The 25,968-nt window shown below is 42.4% G+C and overlaps 1 protein-coding gene across 1 annotated transcript in view; it reads left to right on the top strand.

Moving 5' to 3' along the window:
* Window positions 1-25,968, top strand: part of frem3 (Fras1 related extracellular matrix 3) — a 237,422-nt gene that overhangs the window by 12,511 nt on the left and 198,943 nt on the right. The gene's annotated exons all lie outside the window — the stretch shown is intronic.

The following is a 25,968-nucleotide window of genomic DNA, read 5'->3' as shown; positions in this document are numbered from 1 at the left end:
GCCCTTGTCACAGTAATGTAGAGTTCCATCCAACTCAGTTTGATAGGGAAATCCAGGCAAAAGAGGGAGTGTAACAATTGTCTCCATGCCTCCTTGCCTGTTTATTTATCCTGATTATTATGAAAAATAAGGAGGAATGGATAATTCCAATAAGAGAAGTACTATGGATTATGATGAAATAGTGTGATATTACAAGCTATGGGGCAGGTTTAATCTCTACACCATGTGCAACAGAATCATGAAGAAGTTTGTTGTTCAGAAATAAGATTTGCATGATTGTTAAGATAGAAATTGCACAAACAAAGCTTGATATCCAGACTAACGTATAAAATATCAGCGTCAGTAATATGCCAATAGATTCCAACATTAACCTACAACTCCTCTTATAATTGGCACACTAAATAGAAGAAAGAAATAAACAGAAACATTTTTTAAAAGGGCAAATTTTAAAAATCTATGCTTCTTCATCCTTGAATTAGTCCAGCATCGCCATCGTAGCTGGCATTCTTTATGAATGGGTTGATGATTTTGTTACAAATTAAGTCTTTCCATTATGAGTCAAGTTGTTTAAAAAAAGAGAATAGTGACTGTCAACTTAGTCTAGTTGTTTGTCTCTTGCCTCTGAGTTAGAAGGTTGTGAGTTCAAGCTGCACTCCAAGGCTTAAGTGTATTGGGCTGAATTTTGTGGTCAGTGCCAAACCAATGGTGCTAGCTGTTCACTACACTTTCACTTGCCCATAGGCATTCAGTGACTTTTACACGGAAAGTTCCAATCAGCTAACTATTGAAAGAGTGCAGTGCCCTCTACAGAGCATCGGGAACCTGTCGGAACAGGGAAAACAAAAGTGTGTCTCCTTAACCTATCAGATTGAAGAATTGTTAGTGAGTAACATAGTCTGAACCAGGAAGTATCAGTTAGAATATTGAATTCTGAAAGGAATGGAACTCCACACTTGTAAAAGTTACTTTTCAGTGCTGCAGAGGGTTTTGGGAGTAATGAAAATTTATCATGCTGTGAAAATAATATTGAATTGAAATAGGCAGGCAGGCTCAGGAGCGGCCGCGAAACAGACCGCTGTCTGCGATCAACCCCCAACTGTGATGAAAGACGAGCTGAAAGACTCAGCGCTGCTGGGTTGGGGATGGGAGGAGGGCGAACGCGGAAGTCTGTGCATATGTGGGTTAGCGCATGCTGACAGCTCCCTGAGGGCACAGAGCTGCCTCAGGGAGCTGAAGATTTGGACAAAGGAAAATAAAGCTTTAATAAATGATATAAACGTGTCCCCAAATGTGACTCAGTCACATGAAGAGGGACATGTTTAAAATAAAGTGGAATTTTTTTTGGAGTTTTTTTACCATTGGAAACCTCACCGTGCCCGTGGATGAGGTTTCATTAAAAAATTCAAAGGCCACCTGGCCTATTTGTCCGCTCGCCAACTGGTTGACCGGGCAGCGAAAAATACAACTTAATTAATACTTTAAGGGCCTTAATAGGCCTGATAATTGTCGGCGGGCCTACTGCTGACTCTCACGCGTGCCCGCTGACTGTAAGATTGCAAGAGTGCACAATGATGTCGGGACGCTTGCCCGACTTCATTGCGTGAGATTTTACGCCTGATCGGGTCGGGCGCGTGCCCGCCTGACGGACGTAAAATCCTGCCCCATGTAAATGAAGGTGATCACAGTTAGCCTCACCACTGTTTCTGCTGAAAAATCCAGCCCATTATCTAGGCTGACATTTTAGTGCTGTGCTAAGGGAATGCTGCATTGTCAGAGGAACTGCCCTTCAAAATGACGTTGCGTCGAAGCCGTGTTCATGTGCTCAGATTGCACTGTTTGAAGAAGACTGCTCCCAGTATTTTGCCCAAAATTCTTGCTGCAACCAGTACCATCAAAAAATACATTAACTGGTTATTCATCTAATTTTTTATTTTTGGGTTCCTGCTGTGCGTAAATAGCTGCTCCATTTGCTACATAACAGCCATGGCTGCACTTCAAAGTAAATTTTTGCACGCAGTGCTTTGGGGTGTTTCTGAGAGATGTAAGTTCTTATTTGATATGTGCAAACTAGTGCACTTTGTACGAATTTTGAAAATTGGCTAAAGGTATTGAAAGACAAAATGCATGTGGTGAAACTCAGGCAATCAATTACAAACTGTCTGACAGAAGATACTGCTTTGACTTCAAGGCTGACATTAGCACTCACTGTGAGGTGTTTCAACCATTCATAATTCAGCATAGAATTTCAAGCAGTGTTTATTTTTAGTGAGAAATTTTAATTTTAGTCAGATGTTATTTGAGCTTTTGCTCTAGGATTTCATTACTGGTAAAAGCAATGCTGGTTGCAAAGAAATAAATATTTTGTAATAGATCTACATTGCTATTTTGTTATCTATATGGTTTACATCCCTCCACTGACACCTGAAGCAAGTGTACAACAACGAAGTAGAACACCATCATTTCGGAAATACTTTCAGCCCATTTGGCAGAAACTTGCTGATTAGAAACTACGGTTGGTGATACTAATGTAGCCTCATGACATTCTTATGTCCTGCTGTTTTAATGGAGGTTTAAGTAACAGACAATGCAGCTTTTGTAAGCATGCATGAAGCAGTCGCTCACTAATATTGCTGGCAATAAATTTTACCTTTTAGAGTGGCCGCAGCATCTCAGTGGGCCCCACCAGGCAGACTCAGTTCCTGGAACAGCCTGCTTCCAAATCTCCATGGCCACAGTGCCATGAAATTTACACAAATGGATCCTCCTCGGGTGCCTATTGTTCCAGAATTTGAAACCTGTTCTGTTGCCATGTGGCGTTCCATTATTAGGAGCACAGTTTGTTGCATCAACTTTGACTGGGTACATTTTGTGATGCCCTACTGAAGTGTTGACCTCTACTGATGGTAGGTAACCCTCCCACTTCCAAAATCACTATTAACCATAAATATGTTAAGCTAATGTTCTATACAAGACAGAAAATCTGCCCAAACCATTCTTTTTGATGGATAGAACCAGTGCTACCAGTAGAATGCATTGAAATTTGGCCACGGAAACCCAAGATGATGTAATATAGCAACAGTAGAATCAAATTTATTTGCTTATTTTAAAGCGTTTGATGAATGTAACTTCCTCCCTGTGAGGAAACAATGACATATTTTGTACTGGGTTTCCTTGGAGACCTGAGGGGCATAGCCGAACTTCAGATTTTAGAAAGTCTTATTTTCTTTGCCCATATGTACCATTTTTTGTTGCAATATATGCTTCAGCACATTAGCGTCTGAGCTATGAACAACGACAAAGGAAAATGTGAGTTAGAGAATATCCGTGAGAAAGTCACAATGTAGTGCCAATAGATTCTGGTAAGTCCATCAATAGCTAGACTTTAGTCCCTAGGATCAGGAGAGCGTCAAGTATGTGCAATTCATTCCCTTTAAGACCAAATAGCTTTAGGGATATAGAAACAGAAATGCACCATTCAGACCCTCCAGCTCCTGCCATTAAAGTAGATCATGACTGACCTGTACTTTAACTCTCTTTACCCACCTTAACGTTCCTAATACCCTTAGACAACAAAAATCTATCAATCTCACTATTGAAAACTTTAGTTGTCCCCATGATACACAGCCTTTTGGAACAGGGAATTCTAACTTTCTGGAATTTTTCCTGTGAAAAGGTGAAACTTGTTCCAATTGGGAATTCATATTCCTGTTATTAATATTCAAAGTATTAAAATATTCTGAAGCATGTTCTGCAAAGCACAGGACAAGACATGGTGGAAAACCGGAAAAAATAGAAACTTTATGAGACAGAGCCAACCAAAAGTCCATTGACTTCGGTGGGACTGGAAGATCCCACCGGCGGGTGGGGCTGGAAAGTCCTGCCGAAGTTACAAAATTAATACATAGGAGATAAGAACGTAATCATCATGTTAGAACTTAGAGTAAAATAGATTTACATTTCAGAAAAAAGGGGGTCAAAAATCTGTGTTTACATCCTGCCTTTAAACAGGAAATTTGTGTCACAGAAGAAAATCCGAATTCATTCTAAAAATACCTACATTGTTGCCCATTAACTATGAATGACCGGCAATGTTTATCATTTTGGGTCTTGTACGTTAATTCTGAATTTATTGGAATTTTGTGAAGCTTATGGAATATGAAAGTAAACTGGGGAAACCATCAAAAGCTTGAGTTGAGCTGTGGGGACAGTGAGATTTCTATAATCACAGAATCACAGAACCACAGTGCAGAAGAGGCCCTTCGGCCCATCGAGTCTGCACCGACACGTGAGAAACACCTGACCTACCTACCTAATCCCATTTACCAGCACTTGGCCCATAGCCTTGAATGTTCTGATGTGCCAAGTGCTCATCCAGGTACTTTTTAAAGGATGTGAGGCAACCCGCCTCCACCACCCTCCCAGGCAGCACATTCCAGACCGTCACCACCCTCTGGGTAAAAAAGCTTTTCCTCACATCCCCCCTAAACCTCCTACCCCTCAACTTGAACGTGTGTCCCCTCGTGACTGACCCTTCAACTAAGGGGAACAGCTGCTCCCTATCCACCCTGTCTATGCCTCTCATAATCTTTTGCCAAATAATGAAGAAATGGCCCTCGGACAGCTACAGGCTGTGATCCCTGCAGGATTGTCAGGATTGTACCTGCTAGTACCCTCCAACACTGAGTTCACCAGATTTCGCAGGGTTACTGGCATCGTGTCACTTTGCACGGATCTCTGGTACCCACTTGCCACCTTTTCCGGTAACGATGGCGCCTGGCCACCACCAGAAGGGGATGCACAGGTTCCTTAGCTCCCATTGTTAGTAGAAACTATAAAAAAGGCTCACCGAATTTATCAGTCCAGGTCACTTTGTCGGCTAAGATCTTCCGATTGTGGCGCACCTGTGTTCTTCTTTATGCTTTATCCCGCTGTGTGTACTCCAGTCTTACAACAAGCTCCTGACAAGCTGGGTGTGGAGAAATTCCAAACTGGGGATCCCTGTGCGTTGCATTTATGTCACTGGGCTTGAAAGGGGTGGAGAAGGTTTCTCCATTTACAAGACCACTGAGACCTCTCATTGTAGGCCTGACCCCAGAGTTACAGCAGAGGTGTGCCAGAAGCAGAGTGCAATTTTGGCCCCACTCTTTTTGAATTATTTCTAAACTCTTATTCCTTGTGCAGCACACTCAATTTGATGTACTGCTTCAGAAGCTGGAAAGCTGAGAGAATGATTCCTTTTTGGAATTGGGTAGAGAACAAGGAATCCCAGTACATTAAAGGGACACTACTGGGTAGTTTAGAATATACGTCTAGATATGAGTCTGGGATTTGAATCTGGCTCACACAGATTGGATGAAATCTCGTTTTTTACCTTTCCCTTTCTTTGTCTTTCTCTTCTCTCCCTCCCTTGCTACTTTCACAAGCTCTACAACAGCTGTTCCAGCTCCAAAATCAAATGAGTTGAAATAATCCTAGTCTAGTTCCCAGTGAGTTCCTTTGACTGCCTTTACCGTTCACAGCTGTTGTAAAATAAAGAAGATGAAACTTGAGTTGCTGTCCTTGCGATGGTGTATAAATTGGGTTGGCTTCTAGAATGTCATAAATGAGTAGACACATTCCAAGGGGAACAAATCATTACCTCGGTTGGGTTGGCAGATCAGGATATTTTAAATTCAGGGGACACACTTTACATGTTATACATTTGTCTATGTTACAATTTTAGCTACTTGGTTGGGCCATGCTTACATTTCTGTGTGTGGATTAATGTTCCCTGGTAATAGCATATCAGGGGGTTGGGAATTTCAGATCTCTCAGCTTGATATCATTGGAAAAGTCCTGTAGCACAGCAATAGCATTGTGTGTTAGTCTGTATTGATTGTATTTGTGCAGTATACAAATCAGTGTAATGTTTTTCAAACTAATGGCTAATTCCTGACTCAGCCTGGAGTACAGGCCTGGGAGCTTGATGCCAAAAATGGAGGTAATAGAAATGGTCTAATCGGGTCTTGCACATCAACCTAAATATTAAGGTGTATCCATTGGTGCTGGTGCCTCTTTACAAGGCATGTTTCAAGTGAGAGAATGCATAATAGCATGTTCAGTGATCTTAATGATATTGCGAATATTACCAATTGCATGTTCCATTTTTATTCTTTTCTGTTTATAAGTCATGCTCCTCGAAACCAAGTTGGACCATGGAAGAACTTAAAAAATAATCCCACGGCAGCTGTACAGCAGCGTTCAGAGTAAGGTGGCTGAAACTTCCCATTGAATCAAATATGTGTGACATCTCATCAGGTCTTCTCCAGGTAGCCCCAGTGACCTAAACTGTTGTCACTTGCAGTCCACATTGACACAGGGAGAATGACCTCCAGGGCAGTGTACCAGAGGCAGAGGCATAGAACCATATCTCAGCATGAGTTAATGCATTCAGGAGAAGAGGGGAGCAGATTAGAGGGAGTGAAAGAGGCTAACAAAAAGAGAATAGTTGTATAATTCAGTAGTCTGCAAAAGGCTGAAATTAGAAAGGATTAAGTAATTACAGTGAAACCAACAAAGTCCCACTGTTTGTTGGCTTCCAGTTGTGTTTAGTTGTTGATATGGAAAAAACAAGTCAGGAAAAAATGGCAAGTGTGAAGGGCAAAGCTAATGGAGAAAAACTGATAAGAGGATAAAAGAAAAGCTCCAAGAACTGGGAAGGTAAAGCTGTGTTAGCGTTCTTATGAAATCAGACAAATAAAGAATGTTGGGGTTTGGGGTTTAGAGTTGCTTTCTTGACAGTATAATGCAGCTAAGCGATGTCGTGGATGAATATTTTGCTATGGGTCTGAGAATTCTCATTCCCTCCTTAGAGTGAACACACCCTCAAGGAATCATTGCCCTCTTGCCATATGAATGACATCTGCCCATCAACCCATTTCCACATAACAGAAAATAGGATTTTTGGGTGAAGAAATCTTATCAAGTTCTGCTTTTTAATTTATTTAGTTTGTTTTGATTAATGGCTTACAATTCCCTTGTTACAGTTATATTTTCTTCTGGATTTTCGCTGAATTGACTCAGAAGTTGTTTTAGGCACAAGGACAGAACCATAACTATATTGTCCAACTCTATGAGCCTTAGGCAAAGAAAGTTCTGCTTGGTTAAACCTCTGCTTGAGGATTAATCAATTTTTAAAGTCTTCCCTTGGCACAGAACATTGTGTACTATAAATTGCAAAGGTGAAAGTTTACCCCCTCATCTTTACCGTGGGGTGGCTTTTACAGGGGGAAGGATTTCCGGCCCTCTCCCCTCGACCGAAAAGTCCATCGGCACCAACCAGAATCCTGGCTGCCCCTCAATGAAAGTACGGTGGGGGCAGCCCTCTCTGTAGTCCCAGCAGTGCCAGAAATGAGTAGTTGCTGCTGCTGGGACTACAAGTAATCAATTTTTAAAGTCTTCCCTTGGCACAGAACATTGTGTACTATAAATTGCAAAGGTGAAAGTTTACCCCCTCATCTTTACCGTGGGGTGGCTTTTACAGGGGGAAGGATTTCCGGCCCTCTCCCCTCGACCGAAAAGTCCATCGGCACCAACCAGAATCCTGGCTGCCCCTCAATGAAAGTACGGTGGGGGCAGCCCTCTCTGTAGTCCCAGCAGTGCCAGAAATGAGTAGTTGCTGCTGCTGGGACTACAAGTAGTCCAGGAAGAAGAAGAGCGATGGATCTCCAACTTCAGTTAAGTTACTTTTTTCAGGCCTGCCTGACAGATCCCAGTGAGGGGAGGAGGGGTTGGGGGAGATTGGGTTTTAGAGGCCAAGGTGGGATGGATAAAGGATGGTATGGTCTTGGAGGGGGCTGGCATCCAATGGCCACAGATGACCCCCCCAAAGGATGTATCTCTCCCACCCTTCCTGCTCAACAGCAGCCCGTGCTGTGAAAGCTGCCAGTTTGCTCACCTTGCCTCTGTCCAGCCGGATGAAAAATTGCACAGATGGGTATGAGGCACTTAAACAGCCATTAATTCACCAAATTAAGGGCCTCAATAGGTCTAAAGGCAGAGGGGCTGCCTGATATGTTGCCCTCCAACCATAAATTGGGAGACAGGTTCGGATGGGTGTGAAGGCAGCGGACAGACCATCCATTCAATTCTATGAGCACCCACCCCTCCCGACCTTCAAACATGCCGACCGGGGGTTGTAAAATTCATCCATGTGTTCCCTAATATTTGAACTTTTGTCAAGAGGCTATGCCCCTTTAATTTTGAAAACATGACTTTTCAACTTTCAACTGACTGGAAATTTTGCAATTTGAAATGAGACAGAACAAACTACTTAAAAATGTAAGGCACCTTCCAAGGTGAAGGTGAAAAGCAAACAAGACACCCCCAGGGGAGTGTGAAGACAGACACATATCCTATAATTCAAAGATCCATCAAAACTCATTACTGTCTAAGGGGGAGACATTAAAATGCAAAGTGCTGGATATTGAAACAATGGCTGCCACAGACAGACCCACCCAAAACCCCTTGGAAATACTCAATGGGTGAAGTATAACTGGCTGGGTTGCAGCCACTGCAGAGAGATTACAAATGACACGGGGCGTGTCGAGAAAGTTTTCAGCAGAGGGAACAGGCTGGAAAGCTGTGCCCCCTCCCTTTCTCCTCTGGAAAAAGTGTGTCACCCGTTCAAGAAGTCAACTATCGGAAACCTCCCAGCGAACCGAGATCTCATAATAATTGCAACATCATGTACACCTGGCTGCATCCAAGAAACCAGCTAACCTAAATCGGCCACAATGTTTAAAATCTACGCCTCAAGGAAAATTAAAGAGCTCTTAAACATATATTCTTTTTTCACTGGACTCTAACCCCTTATTTCTGATAGCTGTGTGTGTGATGTTATGTTTTTACTTTTTTTCAGATTTAGTGTTTGATCAGCTCCTTGTTGCTCAATGTAGAAATGGTTAAATACATTCTGATTTGAAAAAGGTACATCTGTGTGAAGAAGAAACTTAAACCTTAGTTGTGACCAACCGAGGAGGTTGAATAGAGGGGGGCCAGTTCACCCCTTCTCTCCTGGCAATAACACTCTTGAGCATGATGAATGATTTGCTTAAATTAATATTGTCAGTTCTCTTCAAAATATTGAAAGGGTCATCTAGATTACCTCAAAGTCTCCTCCATTCCACAGAATTCAAGTTCAATATCCTTATAACATCCAGAATCATCATTGCTGCTTATTTCTGTAACATTTTAATAGTAATATTTTTCATTTTTGATTTAGGTGAGTTGAAAATAATGCTATTTCTCAGCAAAAGCAACCCAGTACTTTATTTGCAAACACAAAATACTGCAGTTGCTGTAAATCAGAAGTAAAAGCAGTAATTTCTAGATATACCCACCAGGTCAGGCAGCATCTGTGGAAAGAGAAACAGGATTAATATTTCAGGTTAATGATCTTTTGAAATGTTGACTCTGGCTGGAATCATCCTGGGTTTGCACTAAGTGCAGTAGCGGGCGGGAAAAAGAACATTTTACCTGCCAGCTGCAATGGCGGCTATTCACACCGCATCATCTCAATCCCGCCTCATTGATCATGCATTCCCTGGAAACACATCATTTCACTGGCGGGCGGCCTCCAATTTGCCTGTCACGCCGTCAACTCATTGCTTCCTCATCCCGGGCGCCATATGTAAAGTGCAGCCGTGAGCAACCTCTAAATGCTTCCAACCCAGGACTACTGCACAGGAGACATGGCCTTGAAAGGCAGTAAGACTGCAGCCCCCCTGAATCAGTACCCCATCCCTGGGATGACTTCTGGACACCTTTGGAGCCCACTGTGATGTCATCTACCCCCGCACTGACTGCAGGAGGCCCAGCAGTGTCACCACTCCCACTTGGAAGATAGTGGCAGAGCTGGTCAGTGCCCGTGCTGCACAGAAGAGTGCTGAAAGAGGATGAATGATCTCATCCGTGCTGCCAGGGTAAGGCAACCATCTCATCACTCTAAACTCACACACTCACAAGCTCATCTCACTCATTGCCAGCTCAAGGGACATCACTATTCACTCTCCCACACACATCCTTACATCTGCTCTGGAGACTGCCTCAGCCCTCACCCTCTTGAGGCCATGCACAGATCAACATGTGCCCTCACACACACCCTGGGATACCCCACTTCACCAGTAATGCCCAGCCTTGCAGCCTCTTCCCTTGCCTGAGGCCACTTCACCCCCTTCCCCAATCAAGCCCTAGCCCTCCAGCCATTGAAAAGCCACCCCTGCCTTACGGCTGGTCTCGTAAGTAGATACCTGCCTGTGAGCCCCCCCAAAAGTGATGTTGTACTACCTGTGAAACCTGGCACTGATGACTGTGAGTGCTGCCCGAAGCAAGGTAGGCAAACAAGCCTCAAAGTCCCAAGTGAAGTGCAGCCCACTAAGTGCACGTCGCTTACGTTCAGTTGTGAAATACGTCGGCATACAGTCACGCTGATATGCCCGGATGATCCAGCATGGGAGATGATTCTGGCGAGCTGGGCTTATAATGATACGCAAATGTATTAAAATGAAGTTCCTGATGTGTGGTGGCAGGAAACGTGGCCCACCATTAATTGGCTGATTGGACGATTGCAGACTGGTTTCGCGACGTTGTGAAACCGATTTTTGGACTTCCTGCCATATTGTCCGCTCACGCTGTCATGATGCTCGACACCAGTGGGTACAAAAAATTCTGCCTGACCTGCTGAGTGTTTGCAGTGTTTCCTGTTTCTATTTTCATTTGCCTTTTCTCCTGTAACTAAACAGCAGTGATAGTTTTACAACCTTACCCACCATAACCCCGAGATCTCTTTCCTGATCGGCTCTCTACCACTGTTCCAAACAGCACGTATTGGGACAATTTTCAACACCTGCCCATTAGCTTCCCAGCTGACTAACAGGTGGCATGCATTTGAACTTCAGATGGGGGAGGGGTGCATTGACACCCAGGGCCCACCTAATAACATTTTCGGTTGGATCTGTGAATGTGTTGAGTGGTTTTTTTATTCATTCATGGGATTTGCGTGTCGCTGGCTAGGCCAGCATTTATTGCCTATTCCTAATTGCCTTTGAGAAGGTGGTGGTGAGCTGCCTTCTTGAACCACTGCAGTCCATGTGGTGTAGGTACATCCGCTTGTCGGAGATGGTCATTGCCTGGCACTTGTGTGGCACGAATGTTACTTGTCAGCCCAAGCCTGTAGATTGCCCAGGTCTTGCTGCATTTGGACATTGACTGTTCAGTATCTGAGGATTCGCAAATGGTGCTGAACATGGTGCAATCATCAGCGAACATCCCCACTTCTGACAGAAGGAAGGTCATTGATGAAGCAGCTGAAGATGGTTGGGTCTGGGACACTACCCTGAGGAACTCCTGCAGTGATGTTCTGGAACTGAGATGACTGACCTCCAACATCCACAATCTTCTAGCGGTTTTACAACTGAGTGGCTTGCAAGGCCATTTCAGAGGGCATTTAAGAGTCAACCACATTTCTATGGATCTGGAGTCACATGTAGACCAGGTAAGGATGGCAGATTGCTTTCCCTGAAGTGTTTTTTACAACAATCAACAATGGATTCATGTTCATCATTAAACTGTGAATTTCAATTGATTGAATTCCAATCCCATCATCTGCTGTGGTGGGATTCAAACCTGGGTCCCCAGAGCATTACCCTTGGTCTCTGGATTACTAGTCCAGTAACAATACCACTATGCCACTGCCTGCACTAAATTATAGTGTTTGCTTGCCTTGAGCATAAGACTACTTGAAGATGCAAATCAGGGTCAACATTGGTTGTTGGACCCCCTTTGCAATTTTCTGATAAAAATGGATGGAGCATGCATCGTGCAAACTTTGTCCGTTGGCCGAACAGCCAAACCAGTGCTTCAGAAAGGAGTTTTATTTTTAGGTAACCTTTTGTAGGACTAGGATGAGCAGGAGCTATGGAGTGAGGAGTATTCCTCCTCCCTCCATAAAAATACAGCAGCCTAAAGCCAGCCTATGCTGGATACCAGACTTGACTTCACCACCCAAGCCTTACCAGCCAGCTAGTTCAGTATAACTGGCAAGCTGCCAAGGGCACCAGTTTGGCAACTTCAGCTTGTTGGAAGCATTTAAATGAAGTCCAAATTCCAAACTGGGGTTGGATCTCCTGCCACTAGCTTCAGGTGTATAGTGCATCCTTTACAGGGCATGTGTGTTAGCCTTGGTTCAGTTGATAGCTCTCTCACTTTGAGTCGCAAAGTTCTGGGCTTGAGTCCCAATTCAGGGACTGAGCACAAAAATCAGTACTGATATTCCAATGCAGTACCGAAGGAATACTGTATTGTTGGAGGTGCCATCTTATGGATGAGATGTAAAACCACTGCTCCATCTGTCTGCTTGGATAGATGTAAAAGATCCCATGCAGTACTTCAAAAATGAGCAGGGAAGTTACCCTGGTGTCCTGGCCAATATTTATCCCCAAATCAACATCACAAATAAAACAGATAATCTAGCCATTGTTGTTTTTGGGAGTTTGCTGAGCACATATCAGCTGTCGTTTTTCCAACATTACAACAATGACTGCACTTCAAAAAGTACCTAATTGGCTGTAAAGCGCTTTGAGATTTCTGGTGGTTGTGAAAAGTGCAATATAAATGCAAGTCTTTTTCTTTTTTTTCAAAATTGATGGCAGAGTAATCAGGTGGGTTTCATAAAGGGCAGGTGAATTGCCCGATGTGGTATGTTTACCACATGGATAGCAAAGTTGAAAATTACCCCAACTGTTTAAGAGCATCAAACATTTTGTAACCAATTTCCTTCATTATTTCAGTGCTGCTTAGTTAATTTTACTTGAAATCTGATATCTAGCTTTTGTTTTCTTATTGATTAAAGACCAATTAATGTCCATTGGATGGCTAGTAGTGCATTACCCTTGTCTGAATTCTCCCATCCATTGGAATGTTTAAATAATGCACACGGCTAGTTTACTTTTTTCATAATTTTCCAGTTGGAGATTTGGTGTCAAGTTGAAAGTTGACAAACCTCCTGCAGCATTTTTTAACGCTGGAAAAGGAAATGAAGAAGGTGCGGTTGCAACACAGGCTAGAAAATAATGGATGTGGCAAGCACAGAGGGCTTTACAGAGAAATGTGACCACTTTTTACAGTGCGACAGCATAAAAAATAAGAAATCATGGACCGAGAAAAAGCCTTTGGCATATCCATATTCCTTCGGAGCAAATCTGCAATCAATCCAATAATAATTATTGATCCTTCCTTTTAAACCTCCTGAAAGGAATTTCTGAATAAAAATGCCTTGATACCTGCCACAATGATGAAATGAAAATTAGGAAGATAAGCAGATCATATGGTTCCTTCAGACTGCTCCATCATTCAATATGATCATGACTGATTTTTTTTTTATATTTGTTCATGGGATGTGGGTGTTACTAGCTGGGCCAGCATTTATTGCCCATCCCTAATTGCCCTGTTCAGAGGGCATTTAAGAGTCAACCACATTGCTGTGGGTCTGGAGTCACACATAGGCCAGACCAGGTAAAGACAGCAGACCTCCTTCTCTATAGGACATTAGTGAACCAGATGGGCTTTTACAACAATGGTTTCATGGTCATCATCAGACTTCTAATTCCAGATTTTTATTGAATTCAGATTTCACCACCTGCCATGGTGGGATTTGAAGCCAGGTCCCCAGAGCATTACCCTGGGTCTTATACTACTCCAGTGACAATACCACTATGCCACCACCTCCCCCATCTTCTGCCTCAACTCCAATTTCCTGCCCACTCCTCATATCCTTTGATTTCCTGAGACACCAAAAATCAGTCTATCTCATCCTTAAATATACTTAATGATGGAGTACCCAAACTGTCAGGAATAGAGATTTTCAAAGATTCACAACACTTTGAGTAAAGAAATTTCTCTTCATCTCAGTCCTAAATGATCAATCTCTTGTCCTGAGAATGTACCCCCATGTTCTAGATTCCCCAGTTTGGGGAAACAATCTCTCAGTGTCTACCCTGTCACACCCCTTCAGAATTTTGTATATTTCAATGAGATTAGCTGATCCTCACCTGCATTCTCATTATTTAACCACAGCCTGCATCCTTGACTCTGGTAGCAATAGATATTATACTGAGTATAATTGATTGATGAGCACAATTATAGGTTAGTTAATCTAATGGGAGATGGAGGAATGATATCATGCTATATTTGTAACCATTTTTCTTCTTTATGCATTTGTTTTACTATTTCAGTCTTTCAATGTAAAATAGCTTTCCTCTGGCAGAATCTCTAACCATAGAAAAATTTGCCGCAAGTGGTCAAAGAAAACAAGCTTTGCTTGATGTAGCTAAGGGTCAGAAGATATCCATCATAATTAAACTGACTGATTTTATGGTGGGTGTGTACAAAATAAAACTGTCATTTGAAACAAAAACAGGTGAGAATATACACACATACCAGACTGCTGGCAATAAGTAATCTTGGCAACCCTACAGCTGGAAGGGATGCACACTTAACAAGCGGCACTGTAATAGATAGTAGAAGAGCCTTTGGCCTGTTCTTCTGAATAGCAATGATAGAAGAATATTGAGTCCATGCCAGTTTGTCCTTGTCGACAGCTTGGCAGGAAGCGAGCAAGCAAGATTAATTGGAGCAATTTGTCTGCTCAAGCAGCTTTTATACAGCAGTTACCAATAGCTGGCACAGTTTGAACATATTACACTTGTTATGGATGAGCTATGGTGAAGATATGCTCAAGGAAGCTGAGTCAATCCAAGATTCAAAAGAAGTATAGGCACTAATGAATGTTTACAGTTTGGTAAGCAAAAACCTGAGTGTTGAGATGGTAGAGTCTTCTACATTCACTAAAGATATTTAATCTTGCTGATGCAAATCTGCCTGGATTGAATACTTGATTTCTTGGTAAGTGACACATTTTCTCAATGGGTGTTTTAGTGATTAGTGACCTTGTAACTGATGCTATTGTCTACATTATTTCTTCACTATTAAGAAGGGCAAATAGACTTGAAATAATTTCTTTAAGAAGCAGATATCAGATAAGTACTTATAGAATATCACTCAAGTGATGCCTCTTTCTTTCATAAGTCTGTAAGACACATAATTCACAAAGTTTACAGGTGCTAGCAAGTAGGGCCTTCACATAAGCAAAATAACACCAGTAATGCAATGTCTGGAGACAGGCATTCTAATTATACCACGACCGATGAATCGTTAAATATTAAATGTGTTCAGGGTCATACTTATGTATATTTCATACTGTTATAATTCACAACAGTCAGTTATCTACTTCACTGCAGTTAAATTACCTTTTCTTTTAAGCCCGGCTATAAGGAATGATCATATTTTTGAGGTATCCGACCATATAGGATTGACAGTAATTAACTACAAATGTTTTTGGCGTATCATCAGTAAAATTAATGTAGATCAACCATCCAATGACCCTGTCAGCTCCCACTTCACTCGAAAAAATCATATTGGACTTGAAGGAGATACAGCAACAGATAACATTAAGAATGAATTGCATTTAAAAAAAGTTAATTTCCGGTAGTCTATGTTAATTTATAATCACATTTAACACAGAGTTTATTTGTGACAAAGGGAAATACTGAACAATGATCAGTCTGCAGGTAAATTAGCTACAGGTGGAATTTGCAGCATTCAGTGTTGAATCTGCCTCAGCGTATGTGATGTGCCTTCAGTAGGAATGGTTGCTGCCTGCACTGGGAATCTTAAAATTGAAATTTGCGAAATAAAAACTCCCTCTGTTGTTACGGCAGGTCCCTGGACAAGGTCCCCCAATTTTTTATGATCCCAGATGAGATACCCCAAATTGTTAACTTCCCGAATGGGACCCCAATTTTGTTATGCTCCTGGGTGAGGAGGAATGAGCTGGCTCCCCTTCTTTATTCAACTCCCTATGTTGGTCGCAACATGGTTAATTTAAAAAGGATCCCTTCCCTCGTGGATACCTTTTCCCAGTCCAAATGTATTTATGTTTTAGAAGGAACCAATTTAACCAGGCTTTCTTGAGTCAAAGAAAGAGTAAGCTTATTGGTTATTAAAAACCCGAGAAAAAATTAATAAAAATGCAGCATACATAAACACAGACCAGAAATGAGAAGTTGAGTCCAAAAATAAAAGTTAAAAAAGATGTACAAATCAGTATTTGGCTTGTCCGTGAAGAGTAGATGGTGAAATGTTACGCCCGTTAAATTAGGCGTTTCCGGTCGTGCTGACTTTGGAAGTTGAGCAGTTGGTTTGGAGACACTTGGTTCTGTAGGTTAGCTGAAGGAGTTGCCCTGTTTCCTTTTTAACTGTGGCTTTGCTGACTTGCCTCCAGCCAGAGAGAGAGAGAGAAAAAACTTTTACCTGCAAGCTGCAGGGATGTCTAGCTGCTGTTCTTCTGCTGTGACCTTCAGAGGACCCACTAGTGCACCAGAACTAGATCACACCAATCAGGTGTGCAGCTGGCTTTTCAACCCCTTTTCTTGTGTATTCCTGGATAAGAAAAAAGCAAACATGTCTGCCGCCCAGAATCGCCTTTCTTTCAACTCAGATCATTTCTGCATTCTGGGATATAACTCAACAGCTAAGGTGATAATCAGTTTCCCATTGTTTCTGCAACCACAGGAGATTAAAGTTCAGTCTTTTGAATTGCATCTCTTCCTTTCAGCTGTCTCTGTCTGAAGTGGGCCTTGACACCTTTTAGGTGTGACATTCCAGGGCCTCTCTGGATTAGTCAGTCAAGTATAATCCACATAGGAATTTTTCAGAAAGTGGTTACTTTTCAGTCTCCGCCAGCTTTTGCTTGTATGCCCTTTGTAAAAAAAAACATGTCTTCCTCAAAACATTCAATATGCCCGTAAGTAACTAGGGCTGTGATCCGCTGTCATGACACTGTAATAACAAGAAAAAAATAGTGAGACTGGGTGAACTGAGATTGTAAATTAACATAGACCACTGGAAATCACTGTGTTTTGAAATGAAATGTGCTCCTGATATGAGACTTCTGCCATGAAATTTATTTTCATTAAAGTCTATACGTTTTGTAATGTGGGTGCCCTGGTTTGGTCATCTTATCCCTGTTAATTGCACATAATAACCCAACAAATTCACCTGTTAAAACTCCAATTCAAATTCCACATCGAGGTGCAAGAAACACTGATACATTGTGAATCCTGTCAGCAGGCTTCTTTTTGAGTATTGGCGTGTCAGTTGTAGCATCAGGGCAGCAATCAATAGTTAAGCAACAGCATGAATATAACTAGCTACTGAAAATATCTCACACCAGGTTAAATTCAATAACTACTGTATGATCTGGCATGTACATTTAACCTTTGTGCAAATCTTTTACCAACCCAACAATTGGAGGTCAGGAATTGTGATTTGTATACTGCTGTTATCTGGAGCATTTTTCTGGCCAGCCTTTCACATTTCTTTTTGGCATCAAAGCTATATTATAGCCCTCAAGGCTCTGAACAGACAAAACCCAAATAGGCGCATTCTTAGAAACGTAGATTTTTGTCCCCAGTTTATTTTTCCATGAAACTGAAGGCAGTCCTCACTGAACCCAACTTATCTCCACGGCCCTTTATAGCCCCTATGCCAACTTGGTTCTACCTCAGGCCAACCTGTGTCTCCCACCCACTACTCTTTGCTCTTACACCCTCCATGACAACTCACCCAATATCCACCATGGGAAGACCTCAGGTGCCATGCTGAGATGAAATAAAATAAAGTTCTAAGTATTTATTACAACCTTCACTATATATAACAAACAATGCATGAAAACCATTCTTTTCCTTTAAACCCCCTCAAGTACTATTCCCTTACAAAAACAAACATTTGTATTCATAGCCCCAGATCAAAGACAGCAAATCTCTTTATGACCACTTGGAGTTCTCAATCAAACTGTGAACTTACAGGCCCCCACTGCAATAATGATAGGTTGCAGAAGCAGTCAAGCAGAAATAATACGATAATGATAGCATTCAGACTTATGTCAACAACATCTAATGAAGCTAGTACTGATTTTTTTTTAACTGCAGGCTGGCTGTTTTGTTTTCGAAATTTAAAGGGCAAGGGATTGAAATGACTTGACAGTTCTACACCTTATCCACTTCCTATGCACATTCATGCGCCTAACCTCTCCCAAAGGGTATCTGACCTCTGCCAAAGGTGTACCTTGTCTTTCCAAATAACTTCAGCAGGTTTAGACCTTTTCCTCAAATGTTTAAAGCCCCCCCATGTGTCGTGTTTCAGAAAGATAGGAGACCAGAATTGCTTCTGTTAAAAGGCAGCTGCACATTTAAATGTGAACTATGAAATGTGAACCTCTATGAAATGCGTGAAAAACATCCCGTCCTCATTCACTCCCTCAGCAAAAATAGTGGGTGCTGGGTTCGAGGGCAGGACCTGTGGAATTTGGGCTCCGGCATCTTTTTGGCCAAGGTGCAGAGCCCTTTAAGCTTTGTAAGAATCTGGGCCATGGACTCTGGATAGAGTAAACTTGATTGATCAAATTGCCTCCCCTTGCTCTGAATTTTTTAATGTTCTAATAAGCCATCAAGAAAACCAAATAAGTAGGAACATTCAGTAGTGTCATCCTGTGCCTTACATTTGTCTATTAAAAACTCCCATGCGGAGTAGATATCTATAACAGATTTCTAAACTGGTGTCCAGTGTCCTGAATGGTTTGCTTCAAGTTTTCTGGTCATATGTTAAGAAAATGTTACTCAGACTGTCTGTAGGAAATGGATATAATCCTTAAGTATTAGCACTGCAACCAGAGAGCAGCATGTTAATAAATGCAATGTAGTGATAAACGGCCACTTTACAGCGATGAGAAATTGATTGTGGGAATCAGAACTATTTGGTACAGCATTTGATGTAATATTAAACACGACAGCTGAGAAACCAATTCAATCCCAACCAACCAGACAAAGGATTCCACAAGTATGCTGATGGACTGGAACAGCTGTTGACACGAAGGTTATCAGTTCTGCTTTATTTATATATATTGTATATGATGTTTCCTTCCAAAATGACTACATAGAATCTTAATGAAGTCAAGGAGATTAAATGCGTATAAATCTGCTCCTGGAATATATAATGCTGATTAGATCAACATTCAAAATCAAGAATAGATTGAACATGTGAGCTCCCATTTTAATTCTGCGGTGGGTGTACTGAAATCAGTTTGAAGAATAGAGAATTTTTGTCATAGGTTCTCTTATGCAACCATCATTAATTTATGTCATGTCAGAGTCCATTTATGTCAGAGAATTTATCATCATTATACGCAAAGTGTATGGAGCTTTTTTGTTGATCCATTAGAGCAGAAGGAAATCGAGAACAAGGTGAGACAATTTGGCTGATCAATTTTTCTCTATCCAGAGTCGATTATTCTGTCATGGACTTCCCTCCTGCACTACACATTGACTCCTTACATGAGGGAGTAATAATTTCCTTCTCCACTCTCCCTTGGAAAAATATTTTACTAAGTATCTCCACAAACCTAGTTTATTTCAGTACTTATTGTTGCTGCTGTATAAGCTGTATTTTCCTTTAGTTGCTAGGCGTGGATGTCATCTTAGATATTGATGGTCAAGCCACTCATGCTTAACGTCTGATGAGATCTATACTGAAAGATTGATAATACTGATGTATTAACTGCAAGTCTGTTGAAGAATTATGGGTGGATATGTTTTGTCTCTGTATAAATTTTCAAGAAAAATTATTTTCCTAAATTGGAGAATTATGTAATAGTAAACAAACTTTCCACCCAGAAGAAAATATATCCTAATAGTTGATAAGTTGACAATATAAGTTTTTTAAAAGTTCATCCATGGGAGGTGGGCATCGCTGGCTCGGCCAGCATTTATTGCACGCCCCGTGGTGGTGAGCTGCCTTCTTGAGCCACTGCAACCCATGTGGTGTAGGTGCATCCACAGTGCTGTTAGGAAGGGAGGTCCAGGATTTTGATCCAGTGACAGTAAAGGAATGGCGATATATTTCCAAGTCAGGATAATATGTGGTTAGGAAGAGAACTTCCAAGTAGTGGTGCTCGCATGTATCTGCTACCCTTGGCCCTCTAGATGGTAGTGATCGTGGGTTTGGAATGTGATGTCTAAGGAGCATTGGCGCGTTCCTGTAGTGCATCTTGTAGATGATACACACTGCTGCTACTGTGCGTCAGTGGTGGAGGGAGTGGTTTGTGGGTGGGGTGCCAATCAAGCAGGCTGCTTTGTCCTGGATGGTGTCAAACTTCTTCAGTGTTGTTGGAGCTGCACTAATCCAGGCAAGTGGAGAGTATTTCAACACACTCTTGACTTGTGTCTTGTAGATGGTGAACACCTTTGGGGAGTCAGGAAGTGAGTTACTTGTTGCATGATTCCTCGCCTCTGACCTGCTCTTGTAGCCACAGTATTTATATGGCTAGACCATTTCAGTTTCTGGTCAATGGTAACCCCCAATATGTTGATAATGGGGGATTCAGCGATGGTAATGCCATGGAATATCAAGAAGCAATGTTAACCCTCTCTTGTTGGAGATGATCATTGTCTGGTACTTGTGTGGCATGAATGTTACTTGCCACATGTCAGCCCAAGCCTGGATATTGTCCAGGTCTTGCTGCATTTGGACATGGACTGTTCCTGTGTCTGAGGAGTCACGAATGTTGCTGAACATTGTGCAATCATCAGCGAACATCCCCACTTCTGACCTTATGATGGAGCAGCTGAAGATGATTGTGCCGAGGACACTGCCCTGAGAAACTCCTGAAGTGATTTCCTGGAACTGAGATGATTGACCTTCAACAACCACAACCATCTTCCTTTGTGCTAGGTATGACTCCAAGCAGCCAAAAGTTTTCCCCCTGATTCCCATTGACTCCAGTTTTGCTAGGGCTCCTTGATGTCACACTCTGTCAAATGCTGCCTTGGTGTCAAGGGCAGTCACTCTAACCTCACCTCGGGGGTTCAGCTCTTTTGTCCATGTTTCAACCAAATGAGGTCAGGAGCTGAGTGACCTTGGCGGAACCCAAACTGAGTGTCAGTGAGCAGGTTATTGCTAAGCAAGTGCCGCTTGACAGCACTGTTGATGGGCCCTTCCATCACTTTACTGATGATGGAGAGTAGACTGATGGGCTGTAATTGGTTTGGTTGCATTTGTCCTGCATTTTTTGTACAATTTTCCACATAGCCAGGTAGATGCCACTGTTGTAGCTGTACTGGAACAGTTTCGCTAGGGGCACGCAAGTTCTGGAGCACAAGTCTTCAGTACTATTGCCGGAATATTGTCAGGGCACACAGCCTTTACAGTATCCAGTGCCTTCAGTCGTTTCTTGATGTCACGTGGAGTGAATCAAATTGGCTGAAGACTGGCATCTGTGATGCTGGGGACCTCCAGAGGAGGCCGAGATGGATCATCCGCTCAGCGTTTCTGGCTGAAGATTGTTGCAATTGCTTCAGCCTTATCTTTTGCATTGATGTGCTGGGCTCCTCCATCATTGAGGATGGGGATATTTGTGGAGCCCCCTCCTCCATTGAGTTGTTTAATTGTCCACTACCATTCACAGCTGGATGTGGCAGGACTGCGGAGCTTAGATCTGATCCATTGGTTGTGGGATCGCTTAGCTCTGTCTATGTGAAGAGTCTAATCCAATAAGAGTTAAAAAAAATGTTTGCCATTGACTCAAACATGAAGATGTATCTGAATTTTTTTGTAGTTCAATCAAAAACTCAGCAACTAATGCCTGCGAGCCAGCCAGGAATTGCAGCATGCTTCTGCTATCAAATTTTTAATCTTGAAGCACGTCAAAATGTAATCTGACCTACCACAAGCAGCTAAGACAAATCTTCATATCTAACTTCAGAATTACTTCAAAACTGCCTTGGAACCACCAGATAAAATCTGCAATACAACAGCAATCTACATCAGAATTGTCTAGTTTATCAAATGAAAAAGACCTCCAGTGCACTCAAAAATATGTCTGTCTTCAACCTTTCCTTCTGCTCAGTGTACAGAAATCATTCTTTGCCTTGCAAAGTCAGTAACTCTTCTATACTTTGTTTAAATTATAACTGTTGCTATGTACAAGATGACAGATTTCAGTAGGACTGAGAATGTTGAAGATGTTGAATACAGAAACCACAAACACCTGAGGAATAGTCATGCTAAGGTCAGCATTCAATTCATTTAATGTCTTTACCAGGACATTGCTTGTAAAGCGGTTTCAAATGTTGTAATTCCCTTCTTTGATATGAACAATGATCGCACCAAGTGTGTGTTTCTGTACTAATCTGTATAAGCGCATGAAAGGGTGGATCTCCCTGCTTTCCACTGCCCCGGGCAATGTTCACGCAGCTGGTTTATGGAGTTCACAGGCTGACTGCCCTTACTCCTCCTGGGAGGCGTGGTACTTTTTGAAGGCGTGACTTCATTAATTGATTCATTCCTATGACAGGTGGACAGCTAACGGAAAATAGGTACCCAGGGCACAGCCCTAACATGGTCAGTCTAGGCCCTGTATATGTCATTGGGCCCTATTTGTAAATCAAGACGAGGGATTGCAGAGCGGCCTACCTTGCTGGGAGTCAGAGCGGAGCTGCGGGAGACAGTCGGGAGCTGAGGAGTGCCTATAAATAAAGACCAGGGATTGCAGAGCGGCCTACCTTGCTGGGAGTCAAAGTGGACCTGTGGTAGACAGTCGGGAGCCGAGGAGCACCTATAAATAAAGGCCAGGGATCGCAGAGCGGCCTACCTTGCTGGGAGTCGGAGCGGAGCTGTGGGAGACAGTCGGGAGCTGAGGAGTGCACAATTTCCTGATTACAGCTGCTTTGAGGCAACAGTGGGGGAAAAAGGCTACTGTAATGTCACAGAAAGCTAGTAAGTAGCCAGTGAGTTAAGTGCTCAGTGTAAGGGCGTGTGAAAAACCAGCTTAGGGCAGTTAAGATAGATCTATGAATAGAAAGAACTAAAACTTTAAAATAAAAATCTAAATCTTTAAAACTTTAAGATTGAAATAAAACAATAAAAATAAAAAAGCAATAAAAACAAAATAATTAAAACAAACATCTAAAACACACACCTGTGTAGCTAGGAAGCGTATACCTTTTAGTTGTCAGTGGTACTAGCATTTAATAAGCACAGTAAATTGTAGCATACATAGGAAGAAAGTAATTGAATTAATTTAAATAACATAAAATAAAATGGCAGCCAGGTGTTATGCTGCAGCTGCAGAATGTGGGAGCTTTTGGATGCCAAGGCGATCCAGGAAAAACACGTCTGCAGAAAGTGTAAGCAGCTAGAGGAATTCCAGATCAGGATTATTGATCTGGAAGCCGAGCTGCAGACACTGCACAATATGAGGGAAGGTGAGAAATATCTGGACATTTTGGGCTGAATCTTACCTATGGCGGGCGGGCTGGGCGGCAGCGGGTGGAGGTGGGCGCGGAGCCGATCGCTGCCTGTGATCGCCTGCGCTCCGCCATTTTCCGTGGGCAGGCTAATTAAGGCCCGCCCAGCGTAACGTGCGTTCCGTAGCGCTCAGCGCTACCTGTGCGGGCGGGGGGAGGGGGGAGAGTCGGGGCCTGTGCTCTTTCGTGCATGCGCGCAAAAGAGTGCAGCAATCTCCCTGAGGCACAGAGCAGCCTCAGGGAGATTAAGTTCACAGTAAAATTTTTGAATAAAGGAAGTTAAAAATTATTTAAACATGCCCCATCATGTGACAGAGTCACATGATCTGGGACGTGTTTGTGAATTTTGCAAAATTTAATTAATTATTTTATTAAACCTTCAGGAAACCTCATCCTGCCCGTGGATGAGGTTTCCTGAAAAACACGAAGGCAGCTTGGGCTCTTCGCCTGCCCACCAACCTTAAAGTGGTTTTAATTTAAGGTTTTAAAAACTATTTTAATTGCTTTTTTAATGGCCTTAGTAGCTTGCTGAGCGAAATATCGGAATGACATGCGATGACGTCGGAACACACGCCCGACATCATCGCGCGCCATTTTACACGTCAGTGTGTTGGGCTTGCTCCCGCACGCCAATGCCAATATTCTGGCCTGTGTTCCAGAAGACGGTCACACCTCTTAGGATAGGGTTGTATGTTTTGGTCAGCGGTGCGGGACAGGAGGATGTGACTGTGAGTGAGGCAGGTAAAGGGACCAAGCAGACAGTAATGGAGGAGCGTCAGTCTTTGCAATTATCAAACAGGTTTGAGGTGCTCACAACCTCAACCTGAAAGGGAGGTCTGCAATGTTGATGAGCAGGCTGGCCATGTCACCATGGTACAGGAAGCCATTCAAGTGGGGGGAGAAAACTGGAATGTGGTGGTAATAGGGGACAGTATAGTGAGGGTAATTGACACTGTTCTCTGTAGCAAAGAGCGAGAGTCCACATGGATGTGTTGCCTGCCCGGTGCCAGGGTTCGGGACATCTGCTCAGGGCTGGAGAGGAACTTGCAGTGGGAGGGGGAAGGATCCAGTTGTTGTGGTCCATTTAGGTACCAACGACATAGGTAGAACCAGGAAAGAGGTTCTGCACAGTCAGTATGAGGGGCCAGGCACCAAATTAAAAAGCAGAACCTTAAAGGTAATAATCTTTGGATTATTACCTGAGCCACATTCAAATTAGCATAGGGCAAAAAGGATTAGAGAGACGAATGCATGGCTCAAAGACTGGTATGTGAGAAGTGGATTCCGGTTCGTGAGGCATTGGCATCAGTCAGTACTGGGGAAAGTGGGGGCTGTACTGTTGGGACATGCTGGGATGGGTGCTCTTACGAATCATATAACGAGGGAAATTGAGAGGGCTTTAAACTAATCAAGAGGGGTGAGAGATCAAGCTTGGATAGATGCAGCAAATCAAGGGGTAGAGTCAAGGGAGAGAACAAAATAGTAATATCGGAAATGAGGGTCAAAGAATGGCAGGAAGGGACAGAGAGAAAAAAACCTAAGAATGCACCAACAATCAAGACTAGATATCACAAAGATAAAAAGACAAAACTAAAGGCCCTGAATCTGAATGCATGTAGCATTCATAACAAAATAAATGATTTGATAGCCCACATTAAAGTAAATAAATATGATCTGATAGCAATTATGGAGGCATGGCTGCAGGACAACAAAGATTGGGTCCTTAATATTGAAGGGTGCATAGCATTCAAGAAGAATAGGAAGCTAGGTAAAGTGGAGGGGTAGCACTGTCAATCAAGGATGGCATTGGTGCAATAGTTAGAGGTGATCTTGGTTCAGGAGATCAGGATATAGAACCGGTTTGGGTAGAGATGAGGAATAGTAGGGGAAAGAAGTCACTAGTGGGAGTGGTCTACAGGCCCCCTGATAGTAACCACAATGTAGGACAAAGTATACAAGAAGAAATATTGAGTGCATGTGATAAAGGGATGGAAATAATTATGGGTAATTTTAATTTACATATAAACTGGAAAAATCAGATTGCCAGTAGTAGCCTGGGTGAGGAGTTCTTAGAATGCTTTCGAGATAGTTTCTTAGAGCAGCGCATTCTGGAACCAACCGGAGAGCAGGTTATATTAGGTTTGGTATTGTGTAATGTGACAGGATTAATTAATGACCTCAGAGTAAAGGCACCCCTGGGTAGCAGCGACCACAATATGATTGAATTTTATATTCAGTTTGAAAGGGAGAAGAGTGGGTCTAAGAGTAGCGTTTTAAACTTAAATAAGGGCAACTATTTGGGCATGAAATCTGACCTAGCTGAAGTTAACTGGAATACTAGGCTAGAGAATAGATCAATAGAGAAGCAGTGGCAGACATTTAAGGGGATGTTTCAGAACGTTCAGAATAAGTATATTCCTACTATAAAGAAAAACTCTTAAGAGGAGGATCCACCATCCATGGATAACTAAAGAAGTTAAGGAAAGCATCAAATGTAAGGAATAAGTATATA

The sequence above is a fragment of the Cetorhinus maximus genome, chromosome 1 (genome assembly GCF_964194155.1).
Source record: "Cetorhinus maximus chromosome 1, sCetMax3.hap1.1, whole genome shotgun sequence".
Taxonomy (NCBI): domain Eukaryota; kingdom Metazoa; phylum Chordata; class Chondrichthyes; order Lamniformes; family Cetorhinidae; genus Cetorhinus; species Cetorhinus maximus.
Note: the sequence above shows the minus strand (reverse complement) of the source record. Positions and strands in the feature narration are given on the sequence as shown.